General features: G+C 40.2%; 1 pseudogene; it reads left to right on the forward strand.

Moving 5' to 3' along the window:
• Positions 1-6406: 6406 nt before the first annotated feature.
• LOC125339460 lies at positions 6407-7210 on the forward strand (annotated as a pseudogene).
• Positions 7211-9992: the final 2782 nt, after the last annotated feature.

A 9992-nucleotide genomic window follows, 5' to 3' on the forward strand; every position in this document is an offset into this window, starting at 1 on the left:
AACAGGCTAGGTCTGCACACCTTCCCACAGGTTTGTGGAGGTTGTGAGAGGGACTGGATTTGAGGCTGGGTTTATATAGGCCTTAGCAGTGAAGCAGGAAAAATAAAATGGGCTATTGCCTCTTGGGGGCCCAGGGCGGTGTTCTGGGCCAGACCCACAGTGGAATGCTCTGCCTGGGTTGAGGGGACTTCTGGCTGAACCCAGGTTCTAATGGCTTGCCCTCGGGCAAGCAGGTGAACGAGCACCTGGTGCTTTGCTGAACTCTGTGGAATCTGACAGGACTCAATCTTTCACCCTATATATAAGGCCCACACTAGGGCCCAGTTATATATTAACACATACATTTAAACATCATGAAAATATATGAAACAGACTGGCTTAATGGAAGGGCAGGTTTAAACCAAAGTATGTCAGTAATTATGTGCAAGCTGATTGTATGCCATAGTTGACAGAGGTTTCCTGTGTTCAGCCCTCTCTCCATAATTTGACCACTTTCAAGTAGGCTTGCACCTTGTGTGTGTGTGGGGGGGAACTTATCACCTACAGAGAGTGGCACTGTATGTGTTGATTTGCAGATCTACAAGTCAGAGCCATTGCTCTCTCAAGTCTCCTCTGCAATGTGGTCATGGCTGCATAGTATTGTCTCAAATTGTAAAATCATTGTTTTAGTTCTACCATCCTATTTTACCTAAAATGAGTGTGTGTGTTTGTGTGTGTGTGTGTGTGTGTGTGTGTGTGTGTGTGTGTGTGTGTGTGTATTTGCTAGTCCTGGAGCTTGAACTCAGGTTCTGGGTGCTGTTCTTGAGCTTTATTTATTTATTTGTTCAAGGATAGCACTAGCACTTGAGCTACAGCTCCACTTTGATCCTCAGGTCTCAGCCTCCTGAGTAGCTAAGATTACAGGTATGAGCCACCAGCACCCAGACTACCATGATTTATTTACCCTCCCCAGTGCAACTCTTGTCTGTTCAGACCATGTTCCTAATGGAATGAAAAACTGGTATGAGTGGTTTTAAGTGTTTATGCTTTGGAAGCATTGGTGACAGTGGTGGCATCTTCAGTTCCAGAAGGTTAGCTCCCTCTACTGTCTCAGCAACATAGGTCATTTAACAACAAAACTAAGAAATAATATTTAGTGATGTAAGCCAGACCTGGAGAAATATAGGTTGCATGGCTTTCCTCATTTGTGGTAGTTAGAAGGGACCTATAAATTGATAAGTAGACACTGGTTGTTATGCAAGCAGTTATAAATGAATTAATGTTAAGTATAATAGACTCTATGAAGAGCACAAATAGTATTATTCTTGAGAAAGACTAAGTCAAAGCCCAACAAAATAAGTACCAGGAAATTGATACTTGCAGAAAGGGGGAGGGAAGAATGGGGAAATTGAGTAGAATGCAGGCAAGAATGCCTTGTACATGCAGTTTATGACAAACCAACAGCAAGCATAACTCTAAATGGTGAAAAACTAAAGCCATTCCCTTTAAAATCAGGAACAAGACAGGGATGTCCACTCTATCCCCTTCTCTTCAACATAGTACTAGGATTCCTAGCCAGAGCAATTAGGCAAGAAGAAAATATAAAGGGGATCCAAATAGGAAAAGATGTAGTTAAACTTTCTCTCTTTGCAGATGACATGATCCTATACCTAAAGAACCCCATAGACTCTACCCGCAACCTACTAGAGCTGATCCAAAACTTTGGCAAAGTTGCAGGATATAAAATAAACCCTCAAAAATCAATGGCTTTTCTCTATGCTAATGACCCAAAGACCGAGGCTGAAATTAGGAAAACAACTCCTTTTGCAATAGCCTCAAAAAACATAAAGTACCTAGGAATAACCTTAAACAAAGAAGTGAAAGACCTCTATGATGAGAACTTTAAAAACATGAAAAATGAAATTAAGGCAGAACTAAGGAAAAACTCCCATGCTCCTGGATTGGGAGGATTCATATAATCAAAATGGCAATATTGCCAAAGGTTATCTACAAATTCAATGAAATACCCATTAATATCCCAACACCATTCTTTAATGAAATAGAGGAAGCAATCCAGAAATTCATATGGAACAATAAAAGACCTAGAATAGCAAAAACAATCCTAAGCAGAAAGAACGGTGCTTGGGGCTGGGAATATGGCCTAGTGGCAAGAGTGCTTGCCTCATATACATGAGGCCCTGGGTTCGATTCCTCAGCACCACATATACAGAAAATGGCCAGAAGTGGCGCTGTGGCTCAAGTGGCAGAGTGCTAGCAAAAAAGAAGCCAGGGACAGTGCTCAGGCCCTGAGTTCAAGACCCAGAACTGGCCCCCCAAAAACAAACAAAACAACAACAACAAAAAGAAAGAACAGTGCTGGATGAATTACAATACCCAACTGAAAGCTGTATTATAAAGCTATAGTAATAAAAACAGCTTGGTATTGGCACCGGAACAGGCCTGAAGACCAATGGAACAGGATTGAAGATCCGGAAATGAACCCACAGAACTATGCCTACTTAATCTTTGATAAAGGAGCTAAAACAATAGTCTGGAAGAAAGATAGCATCTTTAACAAATGGTGCTGGCAAAGCTGGTTCAACACATGCAACAAACTAAAACTAGATCCTTATATATCACCCTGCACCAAAACCAATTCCAAATGGATCAAAGACCTACAAATCAAAACAGACACCATGAAAACACTAATCAAAGGAGTAGGAGAAACACTTGGGCTCCTTGGCACAGGACGGAACTTTCTTAACAAAGACCCAGAAAGGCTACAAATCAATGAAAGGTTAGACAAATGGAACTGCATCAAACTGCAGAGCTTCTTACAGGGCAAAGGACATAGCTCACAAGATAAACAGAAAGCCTACAGATTGGGAGAAGATCTTTACTGGCCATTCAATGGACAAAGGCCTCATATCTAAAATATATGCAGAACTAAAAAAATTACCTTCTCCAAAACAAAACCGCAAAGAACCAATAGCTCCCTCATCAAGTGGGCTAAAGACTTACAAAGAGACTTCTCTGATGAGGAAATGAGAATGGCCAAGAGACACATGAAAAAGTACTCTACATCACTGGCCATAAAAGAAATGCAAATCAAAACACCATCTCACCCCAGCAAGAATGTCCTATATCAAGAAAACTAACAATAACAACTGTTGGAGGGGATGTGGCCAAAAGGGAACCCTACTCCATTGTTGGTGGGAATGTAAACTGGTTCAGCCACTCTGGCAAGCAATATGGAGATTCCTCAGAAGGCTAAATATAGAATGCCCCTATGACCCAGCAGCCCCACTTTTGGGTATCTATCCAAAAGACCACAAACATAATCACACTAAAGCCACCAGCACAACAATGTTCATCACAGCACAATTTGTCATAGCTAGAATCTGGAACCAACCCAGATGCCCCTCAGTAGACGAATGGATCAGGAAAATGTGGTACATATACACAATGGAATTTTATGTCTCTATCAGAAAGAATGACATTGCCCCATTTGTAAGGAAATGGAAAGACTTGGAAAAAATTATACTAAGTGAAGTGAGCCAGACCCAAAGAAACATGGACTCTATGGTCTCCCTTATAGGGAATAATTAGCACAGGTTTAGGCAAGTCACAGCAGAGGATCACAGGAGCCCAATAGCTATACCCTTACGAACACATAAGATAATACTAAGTGAAATGAACTCCATGTTATGGAAATGATTGTTGTAACTACTTTCAATGTGCCATATGTAATTGTAGCTTCTATTATTGATGATGTTCTTGTATCACCATCCTGTGGTTGTTCCTACAGTTTCTCTGTATCTTATCTGGGTATATTGGAAACTGGGTATACTGGTATTAGAACTAGGAAATTGGGAGGGAATACCAAAATCTAGAGACACAGGGTAAAAAAAGACAAACAACTACAAAAGCAATACTTGCAAAACTGTTTGGTGTAAATGAACTGAACAACTCATGGCGGGGGGACGGGAAAGAGGGATGGGGGAAGGGGAAATGAGGGACAAGGTAACAAACAGTACAAGAAATGTATCCAATGCCTAACGTATGAAACTGTAACCTCTCTGTACATCAGTTTGATAATAAAAATTTGAAAAAAAAACAATACCTTATGTATGAAACTGTAACCTCTCTGTAATTCAGTTTGATTATATATATATATATATATATATATATATATAAAAGAATGCCTTGTACATATCATAGAATTGAGAAGTTTAAGAAAAGGGGTGGATCAGAGAGGGATTGAAGATACTGAAGGAATGATACAGATCAAGATACACTGTATACATAAAGTGCTTTGTTGCATGGAAACTTCTTTATACAGCTACTTAAAGGAAGTAAAATATTCAAGGAAATAAATAAGAGAAAACAAACAATTCTTAATATAGAAACATAAAAATGGGGCTTCATCATTGTTCCCCTAGTTCTGAGGCTTCCAGTTTCTTAGACTGAGCTCAACATGTTCATGTGCAGGCAGCTTCCAATCATGGACTATCTAGACACTACTCATATATACCTCATACACACATATATGATATGATGTATATATGTGTATATAAATATGTATAGGTGTCTATATCGAGTGACATATTGTTATATAGTAAATCAAGAAGCCACATATTGGAGGATCAAATCTTGGAGTTTTTATTAGAGAATTAGCAGTCTGCAGACAGCCAGTTGTTACAAAGCTTGTAGCCCACAAATACCCTTAACACTGTAAGGAAACAGACCAGAGAGGAAAGAAAGAACAAAAACAATACCAACAAACCAATTCGGCTCCAATGGTGAACTGAAGTGGGATGCCATGGTGACTGGAGACAAGCCAGGAGACAGGACACAGGACATAAATTTGGAGACATGTGGCATGGTATAAGGGCACCTGATCTGGCCTGACATTTAGGGATTGAGGAACACCCATCACCTGGGGATGGGACTTCCTTTCCTCTAGGAATTCAGGCACACCCATCAAGACAAGATGCTAGATAGTGCAACTCGCCATGTGGCCAATGATTTCCCTGGCCAGATCTGACCTCCACACTACAATATATGTATATATATATGTCCATATGTGTGTATATATGTATGTGTGTGAATATTATATATTTATTTACTTATGCTGTGCCCCTGAGACCATTTAGGGGCATTATCTAAAGTCATTACATAAACTTGGGAGTCACTGGTCCATTAAAAATAACAAAAAGCATTCTACTATTCAGGAAATACCAAGGGTTTTGGATACTCAGTGCCAGAAACTGGAAACAAAGCCAAATATATTTCTTATTAAATTGTAATCTAAAAACTGGAGCTGTATAAGTTGAGTAACCACCATGTCTCAGTCTCCTGTTAAGTGGCAATAATAACAGAGCCCATTTAGTAGGTTTATTATGAAGATTGGATGAATTAATAAAAATTGGAAAATATCTGATAGTTGTATGACAAGAAAATGGAGAAGCCACATTTTGAAAGATTGAATCAGGAGTCTTTGTTAAAAGGCAGGCAACTGCATGGTGGACTCCTGTCCAAAGCCAGAGAGTACAGTTAACACTGTTAGGAAACTGAGCCATGAAGGCTGGAGAGGAAAGAAAGAACAGAAACAATACCAACAAACCAATTCATCTCCAATGAAGAGCTGAATTGGGGTGCCATGGTGACAGGAGATGAGCCAGGAGACTGGAGACTGGACATGAAAAAGCTGGGCCTAAATAGTGTGAGGGCCAGCGGGCCAGGTCACAGGAAACTTGAGTCCCAGGCATTGAATTGTCAGGTCTAGTAACCTATCAGCCAAGTCCACACCCCTGCCTCCAGGGATTCAGGCATGCCCATCACCTGGGAGGTGGGGACTTCACCTTTACCCTCCAAGAAGACAAGATGCCAGACCCTACCATCCACCATGTGGCCAAGATGGCGCTGGCTAGACCTGATCTCCTCACTTCATGATCACTGTTCACTCATGAGCTGATTCCATAAGATAAAATTCTGTATCTCTGTTGCCTACAGATTGAATTCCAAAGGCCTCAGTATTTTGAAAAAAACCCCAAAAACTTTGTTTCCATATTATTCACAGGTGTTTGATAGGTGCTGAATAGAGGTAAGATTGGACAGAGACATCCATTCCTTCTGTCCAAGTGACAACCTTGGTGACTGGGTGAGAATTCCACCCTGTGGAATACATCTAGGAATACATCCAGACCTTTGTTAACTATCAACAATTATAACTATCAGCTGTAGGGGTTGGTCTCCAAAAGGGAGGAGGGCTCTGCCTGGCTCTGGGATGCTAGTTTTTATTTGTATCGTGGTGCAAAACAAAATCTTAAGGCACATCAAGATAGAGACCAAGAAGGTCTTTTACTAAAGCAAAGGAAAGGTCCTAAAATGGAGGCTGGGCAGCCGATTCCCGGTTGAAGAAAGGATGTGGAGTGAGCTACTGCCTTCTGGCCTAAATGAAAGTGATATTGAATCCAATTCCGAAGATGAAGCCATACCTTAGAACTCCCAAGTTTAACGTACAAGCAGTTAAGGAGGATGGGACCAGTAGGAAACCAGTTGCCTCAGAGTTCCCGGAAGATGGGCCAGAAACTGAGCCCGGGGTCCAGGCAAATGCATATGAAGAGTGCCCTTCTGGAATTCCCATAAATATGTGGAATAAATTTCAAAAATTGCACAAAAAACAGTCTGAACAGAAAACTTCAGCCTCAAGATTCAGAGGGAGAGAAAGAAAGCTCTCCAGAAAAGATAAGTTGAAGAATGAAAGAGAATCTCATCGTGAACAGTCCTCAAATGAAGCCCAATGGGAGGAGCTTACTCAGTATTTCGGAGCCAATGATAGATATGAACCTCCTGTGAAAAAGAAAAAGGTTGAAAAGTCAGGTCTCGAAAAGAGAATAGGCCAGGCTGTGGAGGAGTGGGATGTTGAGAAGGCTGAGGACCTCAGCAACTAGCTAGCTACGCGGGAGCTTGGTGTAAAAATTGCCAAAGCAATTGCCTGCCTCAAGTTTGTAGAAGCCAAAAAGGAAGCTGAAAATTCACAGGCTGCTCGAAAGAAGAAGCTGGCACGGGGGTTTGAAGCAAAGAAGAGATGGAAAACCAAAAGCAACATGGGATATATGTAACCTTGCAGAGCTGGAAACACTTAACAGACTCATGTGCTCACATTAATAAGACTTTCCTGCTTGAATGTGTTCAAAATTGATAGATATAAGACATTGATTGAAGTGGAAAAAATGTGCATAAAACTTAGGAGTTGACTATCAATTGTTGGACTTTTTCTAAGGAGTTTATTCTTGAAATGAATGTTTTTATTATGTGTGTAAGAAATCTAAGCATACACAGAGGGAAAAGGTATGGGATTTTTCTAAAATCAATCTGCTTTCCATTTGTTTGGTATAGTGAAGTCTGTGAGGTCCTTGGACCTTCTTATCTGTTCTAGGTATGGCTACACTGTTTCTGGAATCGTGATTTTAAGATTGTGACAGTTTTTTACAAATAACTTAATGTCATGAAAACAATTATTTATCCCTTATTGGTGGCAGTAGAATTGATATTTTTATGGTCTCATAGTAAAATAATTTCTATATGCCATCAGGTGAGATAATTAGAAAAGGGGGATAGAATGTAGTATGTGGGGGGGCGGTTTAGTTTCAGCTCTGCATAGACATCTCCTATCTCAGCTCTGTTCTTTAAATTATTAGATGGCATAGTTACATTAGATGTATATATTATATTAGATACATCTAATAGTTTTATTAAACAGATAATTATAATTCCAAATAACAAAAAAAAAAGCAAAGGAAAGATAGGAAGAGAACAGATGACTCAGACATGAGTGTTGCAATGCGTGCTGTGACATCATGAGTATTTATGGTGAAAAATAGTTTGAAATGTGGCTCAAATTTACTTTAGGATGATTGCTCCTTTCTGAGCTGACACTGGGTATTTCTGGTCATGCTTGCTGTTGCGCTCTCCTATCAACTGGGCTCAGAGATTTTTCAATTGATTTACTTATTAATTTTAGGTTATTGTGACACAAATGTTTGAACATCCCTTTAAAGAAAGCGTGGATTTGGACCCATGTTCCCTTTAAGACACATCTAATGAGAGGTTTCTTGCTGCATCAGAACATGACAAGAGACATCACACCAGGGAGAGAGTGTTGGAAACACATGACCCTTCAGTGTCAGACAATGAATAGACACAAGAGATATAGGAGATTTTGTCAAGGCATTTTACTTCCACACAGAAGGGTGTACTGCTACCACTCTCTCCAGGGCTACACAAGCAACTGGTCAGTTTGTTTAGTCTTTATTCCAACCCAGCGGGTGACATTGTCCCTTCTTGTTAAGGAAACAGGCTAGCTTTTTCTTTATAATTGGTTACCAGGGTGGTGATGGGATGATGAGGTAATACACAGAAGTTAGCACTGTAACCATCACTGAAAGATCTCTACTGGAGTGGGGGAGACTGTTCTTTGGGAAGCAAAATGCACATTCTTCTTGTCAGAGGTAGGTGGGAATGAGGCGAGCTGATGGCTACAGATGGAGAAGGTTGGTAAAATCTTTGGAAAGTTCCCACTGGAGGTGGGGGGTGGTGGTCTATTCCTTAACTCTATTGATTAAGATTCACGCCTCTGACATGGCTGGTTGGTTACAAACAACACATGATAGTTACAAGTGATGTCAAGAAGCAAATAATTCCAAGAAATACCACTATTAGAAAATATCAGTACAGAATGCTGACTTGTTACAACAAAGAGATATTCTAACCTGACAAAATAGATTGCTTTTTCTCACAATTGGGAGAAAGAGAACAAGAGAAAGCAAAAGGAGACCAAACTTAATTTTATAACAACTATGTCAGCTATAATCACATTATTACTCTTCCCTCTTGACCTAAATCCCTCCCCTCAGGCCCTACCTCCCAATTCTGTTACACTGAGGATGAAATTTCTAGCATATGACCTTTGTGATACACCTTCAAACCATAGTAGTTCCAAAACACTGCTTTCAATACAAATGAAGAGAAAGTATCTTTGCTTTTCAGAAACTGATAAGTACTTTGGGGCCAAGGTATTCCAATAAATTGTGTTCCTGGTTGTTGGCCAAATGACAATATTTCCATAACAAAATGTTGACTCAAATCCACATGCCGCCGAGTAGACTGCACCCATTTCCATTATAGTCCTTGATTTTTTTCCCCATCATTTTCCCCTGGTTATTACAGTTCTCTTTGGAAGAGGGCTAAAATAAGCTGATTCATTAATCTGCTCACAACCCAGTGGTAAACAGTAAATCAAGATAAACCCATACAGGAAAATCAGGTTGCAGCAATGAATAATTCTCACACACCCACTTGTTTCTCATTTGTGGCTATTTTGGGTGTCTCCTGCAGATTAACTTAGGAGGACTCATGGACTCTTTCTAAGGATCTGCTTGAATCTGCTGCTGTGTGCCAGCAAGGTCCCATGCTCCCTCTAAGGCCCAATTCAAGTTCTACCTATCATGAATATTCTCCAGCAGCCTTACTTAGAAACTAGATGCTGTATTCCTTACCTTCTCCATCCCCAATTCATATACACCGGGCTATGATTCCTCTTTGTGATGGTATCATAAGTTGGGGATGGTGTATCAGCAGAGTTAGATATCAGCAGAAACTTTCGTGAATGTTATTATTGGCCTTATTATAAAATACAGCCATCCTTATACCAATCATAGTGTCAAAGGAGATGACTATTTTGATCTGCCAGCCTGAGTCATGTAGTCACTTACTTTCCGATGATTGACGGCCTCACCAGAGCTGCCAAAGGAGTAAAGTTCCCATGGGAAAGAACACTGGAGAAATCACATACCTACTATATCAATCCAGCCCCTCAACACTCCACAGTTCACCTCCAGATGACTCCAGACTTGAAGGAATAATATAAAAATTTCAATAAATAATTTCCACAGTTCATAAATTATATAACAAATTATCCCCCTGCCCCCAATTCTCTCTTTTTTAGA

This window comes from Perognathus longimembris, chromosome 21 (assembly GCF_023159225.1).
Source record: "Perognathus longimembris pacificus isolate PPM17 chromosome 21, ASM2315922v1, whole genome shotgun sequence".
NCBI lineage: Eukaryota > Metazoa > Chordata > Mammalia > Rodentia > Heteromyidae > Perognathus > Perognathus longimembris.